Consider the following 10804-nt stretch of genomic DNA (forward strand, 5'->3'; position numbering starts at 1 on the left):
GGACAACCCTGTGGAGGGGTGGATGAACAGTAGCCCATGGAGGGGTGGTTCAACAGGAGCCCATGGAGAGGGGTGGTTGAATAGTAGCCGGTGGACTAGCGCACGGTGGAGGCTGGATGAACAGGAGCCCGTGGATGAACAGTCGCAGGTGGAGGCTGGAGGAGGTCGACGGTGGAGATGAACAGTATCCCATGGAGTCCCCTTTTTGCGGTATGCCACACCCCTCCTGATGAATAGGACCCCCATTTCGACCGTAGCGCTCCAACACAAGTCTGTTTCGTCCGTTTTGCGGTACGCCACACCCCTCCCGATCAATAGGACCCCCGTTTCGACCGTAGCACTCCAACACAAGTCCGTTTCATCCGTTTTGCGATACGCCACACCCCTCCCGATCAACAGGACCCCCGTTTCGACCGTAGGAGGCCCGTTTCCTCTGTTTTGCGGTATGACAGACCCCTCCCGATGAACAGGATCCCGTTTCAAACATGGCCGGTCGAACACAAGGCTGTTTCCTCCGTTCTGCGGTACGCCAGGCCTCGTTTCCATCGCCTGTTCCGTCCAAGCACTCCCGATGAACACAATGATGCATTCCGTTCCGACCCAGCTGGTTGGCTCCCCATGAACACGACGATGATGATGTTTCTTCGTTCCGCCCCAGCCAATGTACACGAGCCCTGGCCGTACGTATATATGCGCGAGTAGGCATTCGAGACCCCGCCCGTATGTACACATACGTGGCCGTATTTTCTTTCTTGCACCCTGGCCGCTGTACGTACGTGTACATGCTTCGTGAGCGCCTCTACTATGACACGTGCGCGCCTCTACTGCAACACATGCGCGCCTCTACATGCTCCAGTATGTACGTACACATTCGCGACCAAAATGACAACGCTACGTACGCTTCGACTAGGTGGGTCCTGACTGTCAGGCAATTCCTTGCGTGCGAAGATGTAGCTGGTGGGTCCCAGCAGTCAGGGGGGCGAATCATTTTGTTTTTTTGCCCGGACGCACTTCCTTGCGTGCGAAGGTGTAGCTGGTGGGTCCCAGCAGTCAGCTGGCGAATCGTTTTTTTTGCCCAGACGCACTTCCTTGCGTGCGAAGGTGTAGCTGGTAGGTCCCATCAGTCAGGGGGGAAATGTTTTTTTCGCAAAATACAGTGGCCCGTCCGGTGGGTCCCCGCTGTCAGGTGGAGGAATAATTATTTTGCGCATAATAAGGAGGCACTTCCTTGCGGCCGCCGTGGACCCAGCTGTCAGCCTATCCACGTACAATACTCTTTTGATGGAAGTCGGTCGTTGACCACATTGACCATGCCGGGCCGAGAGCACCAGGGCGGTGGATGACGGCGAGGCCTAGGAAGGGGATGACGTGGAGCCGAGGAAGACGTGATAGTGGATGCCCATGCGGAGAGGAGTACGACTGTACGAGGGTTTACTGATTTGTCTGCCATCCCCGGAGAATAATAGCAGGTGTGAGTCAGTAGAGGGATGGCTAGGCCAGCGATGGGAGTACGGTGGGTCGGTGAGGCCTGCGCGGCAGCACAGCCAGCCACGGGGAGGAGGGAGCAGGCAGTCCCGCCGGCGCTTGTTTGAGCGGCTGGAGCATGAAGAGCAAAGATTGAAGAAGCACGACACCTTTGGATGGACATCCAACAGTCACTGCTCTCATGTGTTGACTAAGTTGACAGGGCGTTGCGTGTGCGTCAACCTTTTTTTATGAAAGCATACGTGTCAACCTGTAGTAGGCACACAAGTCAGCCTCAAATCTGTGGAAAACAACAGACAGCCCATCTGCCATTATTTCTAATAATGTACAACCCATTTGCTAATTCTTAAGAATTTTTTGGAGCCCATCTTCTTTTTGTTAGCATTACACCCCATATTGTGGCCACGGTTAAAAAGTATACAAAATTTTGCATATTTCGGTGCGGTCAGCTATTTTTAATCCAGAAATATCGTTTCACATTCAAACTATTTTGAAAAATAATTTATATAAATATAAAATCCAAATAATTGTCCACGCATAAAAATCAATCGAATTTAAATCTTGTAATGAAAAAATTGAAACTAATTCCCGGTTTGATGTGTTTTAAAAATGTACAGCCCATTTCTGGGCAAACCGAATGAAACTCTCCTTGTCTTGAAAGATTTGCAGCCCAGCAGGGCCGATAAAGCAAGTAGGCCTTGTTTGGGTATTTCTTTTAAAAAAATAGAACTGGGCTAGCCATTTTCAGCAAGAAAAAAACACAACTAGGCTCATGATGTGGTAAATATAAATAAAACCCTGGCTAGACGGGCCACGGTCCCTGCACAACCCCATTGTTACCCTGATCCGTCGCTAAAACTAGTATAAATAACAACTGCTTGTTCCTAAAAAAAATTGCGCGACCTGCTGGGTCCCTGGTGTCAGCCGCTCGTAGTGTAATTCTCTCATTTATTGACTACGTTGACAATGGCGTGAGCCCCAGATGTCCAACCATTAGGAGGAACCATATTTTTGGGCTTGTAATATAGAGGCACTTGCTTGCGTACTGCCATGACGCTGGTGGGTCCCTACTGTCATCCTCTCCACGTACAGTCATCTCCTTGTTCCTCTCGGTTGTTGATGACGTTTACAACACAAGAGGGCGGCGCACCGCGCATGGCGAGCGGACCAAGGCCGCAAGGCGGAGGACAACGGCGAGGCCTCAAACGGAACGAACAGGAGCAGTGCAAGATGCGTCGGTCCAGTCGCAGGCAGAGGGGAGTACGAGGGTTGACTGGTTCGGGTGTGGGTGCGTGTTGGGGCTAACATCGCCGGAGAATAACATGATGTGTGGGGGAATAGAGGGAGGGAATGGCCTACGTTGGAGGGTACGTATGGTAGGGCTGCGGAGGCGCAACCAGCCATGGGATGCGGGAGCAGGCGGAGCCGACGGGGTGGTTCGGTTTGGGCGGCTGGAGGAAGAAGACAAGAGATAGAAGATACACGACAGATGTTGGATGTCAATCCAACGGCTGGTAGGCAGAATTGTTTGTTGACTGGCTAGGCTATTTCCTCGCGGGTCCCAAATGTCAGAATCCAAATCTATCTCGGTCATGCAGCGTTTCCTATGAAAATTACAACCCATTTGATGTGCTAGTTTGAAATAAGTTTGTGGGTGCTGGTGGGGGCTAATCACTTGGCTTCTGTAATGCACAGTGAGCTCAAGCAGTCGGCAAGAGTGATGTTATGTCCCTTGGTTGGGATTTGTTACAATATTTCACTCTAAATTAAATGAATGGCAAGCCATGCCTTATTTCAAAGAAAATATGACAGTCACAGCCGAGTTGAAAAGGGAAGGAACATCTAACTCCAGCTTACAAACTATACAAAAGCACGAGGGTTAATTATTCATCAAGTTTACAAAAAAAAACCAGGTTGAAAAGGGTAACAACATCTAACTCCAGCACTGTTTTCGGCAGTCATAGTCAAATGGATCGGTCAGGTCCATAGAATGAACATCCTGGGTCGTAAAATTTACTGGATTATGACCACAATATGTTGTAAATAGAAGGCCGGCACGTTCAGATGCTCTTTTTCCCACCTGAAACTCCTTTTTTTTGCTCTTCGACATACCCATCCGTCAAAACCATGCTGCTGATAAACTTAAGCCTGATGGACAATAGTAACCTCGCATTCAGCAGAAGAATGTGACAATCTAGTGTTTGCACGGGTTGCTACATACGTTCTAGCGTTATTGTCTTCAATCAAAATCTCATGAGAAGTGAGAAATCCCGATGGTTACCGAATCCACCGATGGTTAAACTTCTTACCCCGTCATGTTGCCTAAATAGACATGAAGATTGAAAACAGTTAAGGTCTAAAAAAAGAGTGGTCGAAAGAGCAACAGTTGAACGGTTAATTCTAGTACACTATATGCCGGCTTCCAATGTGCGTGTGAAATTATCACCTTTATAACAACTTCTCCAGACATGGGAAAGCATTGCAGCAAGCCAATAATCTTGTTCAGATCAAAACTAATCATTTGGATATATAAGATCTTGACAGAATCCAGCACCATTGATAGGCCATCCATGGAGAAACTCTTCATTGGGCATAGAACATAATATTAGTACAAAATGTGTACTCCAAGATGATATATAACTTATGGGCAGAAATTTAAAAATGCAGCTTATGGTTACAAGTGTAGATGATAATATGAAAGTGCAACTATCCTAGGTGGTTTTGGTAATTCATAACAACATATAGCTCATTGAGCTAATGCTATTCCAAGACATATATTTCAGGAAAGCTCAATGAATAGCATGGCATGGATGATGAAAGTGGATCCCTCAAAATACTAAGGACAAAGGATTGGCTCAAGCTCAAAGCTCAAGACTCTTCATTTTATATTTTAGTGATCCAAGATCACATTGAGTCTATAGGAAAAGCCAATACTATCAAGGAGGGATGAGGTGTTGCTTAATGAGCCTCTTGCTTCATGTGCTTTGTGATATGCTCCAAAACCCTCAGCTACTTCCCACATCCACAAATGACCTAAACCCAAAGCCAAAATCGGTCACACCTATTCTTCCAAGCCGGCGCCACCGATTCCAAAAGTCATAGCCACTGCCACAAACCCTAAGCAAATCGGTCCTACCGATAGGGATCTCGGTCTCACCGAGATGGGATTGTAATTCTCTGTTTCCCTTCATAACGTTTCGGTCTAACCAAAGTGAGCGATCGGTCCCACCGAGATTGCAATGTAAACTCTTTGTTTCCCTTTTGTAACATTTCGGTCTCACCGAAAAGAGCAAATCGGTCCCACCGAGTTTACCTGACCAAACTCTCTGGAAAGCTTATTACCAAAATCGGTCTTACCGAGTTTGTGTAATCGGTCTTACCGAGATTACGTTATGCCCGAACCCTAACCGAATCGGTCTCACCGAGTTGCATATTAGTCCCACCGAAAATCACTAACGGTCACTAGGTTTACTAAGTTGGTCCGACCGAGTCTGTTGAATTGGTCCCATCGAGTTTGGTAAATTGTGTGTAACGGTTAGATTTTGTGTGGAGGCTATATATACCCCTCCACCTCCTCTTCATTCATGGAGAGAGACATCAGACTAAATCTACACTTCCAACTTACCATTTCTGAGAGAGAACCACCTACTCATGTGTTGAGGCCAAGATATTCCATTCCTACCATATGAATCTTGATCTCTAGCCTTCCCAAGTTGCTTTCCACTCAAATCATCTTTCCACCAGATCCAAATCCTATGAGAGAGAGTTGAGTGTTGGGGAGACTATCATTTGAAGCACAAGAGCAAGGAGTTCATCATCAACGCACCATTTGTTACTTCTTGGAGAGTGGTGTCTCCTAGATTGGCTAGGTGTCACTTGGGAGCTTCCGACAAGATTGTGGAGTTGAACCAAGGAGTTTGTAAGGGCAAGGAGATCGCCTACTTCGTGAAGATCTACCGCTAGTGAGGCAAGTCCTTCATGGGCGACGGCCATGGTGGGATAGACAAGGTTGCTACTTCGTGGACCCTTCGTGGGTGGAGCCCTCCGTGGACTTGCGTAGCCGTTACCCTTCGTGGGTTGAAGTCTCCATCAACGTGGATGTATGATAACACCACCTATCAGAACCATGCCAAAAACATCCGTGTCTGCAATTGTGTTTGAATCCTCCAAACCCTTCCCTTTACTTTCTTGCAAGTTGCATGCTTTAATTTCCGCTGCCTATATACTCTTTGCATGCTTGCTTGAATTGTGTGATGATTGCTTGACTTGTCCTAAGATAGCTAAAATCTTCCAAACTCTAAATTTGGGAAAAGGTTAAGTTTTTAATTGGTCAAGTAGTCTAATCACCCCCCCCCTAGACTTACTTCAAGGTCCTACATAATATAAAGTACCTGAAGAACTATGGAGCCAAACACCATATTGAAATGAGCACAGAGATCATGTATTACACCCAAGGTCTCCAATTTAGGCGCAGAGAGGACGGTTATTTGCAACGGTGAATAACTAGAATCAAGGATCAACCTTCGTAGTGAAGGGGCATCTTGGATGATGAGCTGCCTTCCGTCAAAAGAAATTCCAATTCTTACAAGGTTAGGCAACTTTATTTGGAGACAACCGATTCTAACTGTGAAAACAAGCACCAAGCACTCCAGGGCAGGGTAACTGGAGTGGATGATGCTGTGCAATGAGGCCTCCGATATACGAACCAGCACAAGTGAAAGTTTCTTGAGAAATGGGAGTCAAAGGTTTAGTACCAGATTGTCTGGTAGGTAGCATAGCACAAAGGTGGCGGTGTGGAGAGAGGAGGAAAACCGTGAGATGGACATCGGTGCTGAGGGCACAAGTTCATGGTATTCGGTATGTGGTATGTGATTTCCAGGGGAATAGTAGAACTCAAGCAGCTGTAGTTCTGTTAATTCAGGGGATTTCAGCCAGGCGTCCACCATGCAGGGCATGGTATGCTTGCTCAGGTAGCATGACAGGATGCAGAGGCTTTGAACGGAGCCCTGGTGGAGGAGATGATGGCTCTGGGGATTTCAACATCATTGAAGAGAGATAGCTGATGAAAGTCAAGATTAAGGGGCACGGTGCGCCATAGAGGGTGCCACCGAATTCAGAGGACTTGGGTGCGGCCAGGCAATCCTTGGTGGGAGAGCGAGATGATCTCCCCAAGGACGGCGTCCGGAAGATCGCTGAAGCGGTCCACCCAAGATTCTACGGGTTCTTGGGATCCGGTGGGGGTGGGGTCGCTGCTTCTCCCTGCGCTGCCGGGTGCGGGATCTACAACAGGCGTCGCCGCTGGCGGGAGCCTCATCTCTTGGAGCTGGGGTCAGCCGACTCCATTTTCCTCGAGGGTGTCCGTCGCGCTCACGGATTTGAAGCAGAGTAACGAATGACGAGCCTAGTTGTAGTGTGAGTGAAGAAGAAGGGCAGCTGAGGTTTTTTCTGTAGTAGTGAGGAAGAGGGGAGCTAGGGGTTTTCTGTAGGAGTGGGTGAGGAATTTGGGGGTATGAGTGGAGCGAGCTGACGTGAGGTGGGTGGGAGCGAGGAGGAAGAAGAGCACCTAGGTTTTTTTGGGGGCGGTGTGCTGGGTGTGGGTAGCACCACTCATTCAGTAAATATAGGGCTTTTGAATTGATTTTACTATTTACTAGTGTGGATGGGCTGTTTTGTCTTGGGCCCAGAGAAACAATTACTACTAGTATAGTGGAGACACTCTACAGCTACCCAGAAAAACAATTACTACTAGTACAGTGGAGACACTCTACCGCTTCTGGATCCTCCTAGGTCATTGAAACGTCTCCCTCTACTGAATGCCGTTATACTTTTGTTCACCGACATGCGGGCCATGCAGCACGCGGGCCCAAATGCCATCCACCAAATTAGAAGGCAGTATGCAGGCGGAGAGTAACCCCGGTCGTAGCGCGGCAGTAACGAGCCGTCGTATCACAAAACCCCACCCCCTCCCCCAGTCTAAGTTTGATGGACGAAGCAACCATCATTTCACTCTTCGCTGAATCCCCTTCTCCCTCACCGTCTTCAAGAAAGGCAACACTCGCATCTGCCACTGTTCTTCTCTCCCAACGAAGGGAAGGTAAGCGGATCCGTGATGTTGGTATATTTTCGTTCAGAGAAAAAAAAGAACTTTTGCAAAGCAGTAACCGATCCTCACTCTCTTTTTTGTTTCATTGTCATTGCGATTGTGTTTTCCTTTCAGTGGTCTCCTAGTATTCGTCAGTTTCATGATGGACCAAGGAGAACCAGGCAAAGATCTGCCGATATTGGAGCAGACGCGGGAGGCTGATCCCCACGAGACAGAGAGCTCCAAGAAGATGGAGGCAGCCACCGAGCCGACCCCAGATACGCTCACGACCACTACTGAGATGGTCAACGCCCCGTTTGAGGTTACAGCCCCCGTGGCACTGCAGGAGCAGTTTTCCCCCTTCGAGGATGTGTCCCCCCCCCCCCCGCTGAGCTGCCCAAGGTGATTTTCTTCTTTGCCGATCTCGATTGTGGTTTTTCATCTAAGTATGTGGTGATTAATAATGCAAAATTTTATTAGCTTCGATGCCATGCTATACATAGTGGTTTAAATAACTTGTGTTTCTTATACTGAAAAGTAATTCAGAATTTGTTTCTGTTTCAATTAGAACCCTGATGCAGACAAGGATTGTGTGGTTGTACATGTCACTCGCTATGAGGCGGATGACCTGAATATACGCACTGGGAAAACGGAGTTCTTAGGCTGTTGGATCCTGGAAGCCATTTGCGGTTATACCAATGAAGAGTTGTATTCCAGCCTCACTGTTGTCAGGCGTGTTGTCCAGGGTGTACTGAAGCACAAGAAGTTCAAAGCTACTCCTTCGTTTGTGAGGCATACTGTTCTTGTCAAGCTTACGCAGGAAGATGACGTGGCATGCCTCCACAAACAAGTTTATCAGTGGCAAGGCCACAAGGTTGTCTTCATGAAGGTTCACAGGATTGAGCTGCTGCGGGACGTCCTCGATGATGTTCATGGCAAGGTCCGTCTTGTGTCCAGCCCAAATTAGATCGAGGCATGAAATAGTTGCCCCAGCTAGTGTTTAATAGTAGTTTGGATTGTGTCTAATTACCGAACCTTGCCTGTTATCGACCCCTCTGGGGCTAGTACTCTGTTTGAATCCGTCTATGGGAACTGCTGCTACTTTTGTGTGCCCGTGAATCATGTGAGAACCATCGTAATTGTTGCCGAAACAGATGCGTCCTCACTAGTTTTTTCATGAATATGGCATGGTAAGACATAAGTTGTCACAGTTTATCATACGAGCAGTGTGTGTTTTGATGAAATAGAGCACTCGTTCGAGAACTGTGCGCCGACGTATACATAAGTACTTGTAAACACTATTGGTGCTACCCCACTTGTAAGCAGTTGTGCAAAACACGGCACATTGGCTCAGCTCGCTTCAACACTAGGCTATCGACCAGCTAACAATCAACAATCTGCTGTCTGACATATAAGCAACTATGTATCTTGTTACAGTGGTTCATGCAGTTAATTGAGGCCACAATGTAATAAATTCCAAACGTTCACACGCTAGTCCAGCGCTCATGTGGAACACTCACATTAAACTCGTCTTCATAAAAAACTTGAAAAGCATAAGTTAAGCAATTTTATACATCTCAATGATTCATAGAACATAACAAACATATACAGTTCACAGCAAAAGACAAAGTTGTGAGAAGGTTGACAAATCAGGAAAAAACAAGCAAGGCTTCTCTGAGCAAAGGGCCTCCCGGCAGGCTTAAATTTCCTGGAGTTCACTCTGGTTTTTTCTTGTTGCCACCATCCAGGGTTAGGTTCTCTCATTCCAGAATAACCAATTATAATTGTGGTCTCAGCTGGAATGCTGAACTGAACCATGCAGTGTACTGACCAGTTGAAATGCTTGTGCATTCCACTAAATTTAAGCACCGTTATTTGCAGAAATAAGCAGACCACAATGCCTCTTGTCCGCGCACCTGTCCAAAAAACCGCCGTGCAGCCTTGCCAGCTAGTCCTCGGTCCGTGGAAGAACTGGCAGAAAGTGCATTTCGGACTAGGATGTAGTTGTTTTTGCTCGTCCCTGCACTGCAATCAGGAAGTAAAACGTACGAATCAACTTCTTTTAGATTGCGTTGGTCATTCTACCTTAGTTACTACCAATGTAGGAATACCTTGAAGACTGGAGGTTAGACGACGGCAACGAGGGATAGCCATCTCATTTTGCGCAGTTGTACTAAAACTGAGGTGTGTGCTTTTGATTGCGCGGATAGAAATGATACGGAGACAGACATCCCGAAACGATATGGAGACAGACATCCCTGTTTGCGCAAATATGAAATACGGTTATTTAAACAATGACAGATATTTGCAGTGGCTTATGATTAATAGCAGCATCTATTGTGTTATAATTGGCACTAGATTGACAGTATGAAGAGTCCTTAAGTAAGTAGCATCACATCACATCAACAATGCCACTAGATTAACATGCAGAACAATAGCATTAGTATTACTGTCATGAGAGTAGCACATGGTCAGTAAATGTGCAATCAAATTTGTGCAGTTCCACTGGGATGAAGCAATGTTAGCAGTGTGAGAGTATAGTGTAACTGCAAAAACACAATTCATGGGAAATAAAGTAAGACGGAAGCACTTCATAAAATGGTGGTGGCATTGCTTCAATTTATCGATGGCACTAGACCATTACTTATAGTGACATTAGGTGGCATTGCTTAATGCTTCATGTGATTTTACATGAACGGTAGCGATATGGGCGTAGGGACAACAGGGGCATAAAGTGGTGAGACAGATGTGGCTGCCGAGAGCGGCAAACACTCAGGCAGCATGTTTGCATTTGTCCCATTTTTTATCTCCTCGGTGACATTTTCCTATGTGAGCACAAGAAATCTAGACCTGCTCATTCTCATTTGCGTTGTCCCCCAACACCCGTCACTTTCTTTCCTTATTCAACCAAGAGATAGGTCCACTTCCCCCCACCCTTCGCCATCCACCATGCTTTCTTCGTCTTTTCAACCAAGAGACCGGTTGGGTAGCCAGTGTCTACTACTTTCCCCCGTTTCCTCTTAGAACCAAGTCCCAGATTCATGCTACAGCTTTCCCACTTTCTTCCCTGTTTGAACCAACTCTTAGAGTCGACTGTACGAACTAGCGTTACCTCTAATAACAGTAAAAGTCTAGGTGACTTTGGAACAGCGGACGAAAGTAGAAAAAGATCCACACGAAGGGAGCTGGGCAGTAGAGCAAGGCAAGTTTCGAAGGAATATATACCTGAGGGTCGTC

This window comes from Triticum aestivum, chromosome 1B (genome assembly GCF_018294505.1).
Source record: "Triticum aestivum cultivar Chinese Spring chromosome 1B, IWGSC CS RefSeq v2.1, whole genome shotgun sequence".
In the NCBI taxonomy this organism is placed as follows: Eukaryota; Viridiplantae; Streptophyta; class Magnoliopsida; order Poales; family Poaceae; genus Triticum; species Triticum aestivum.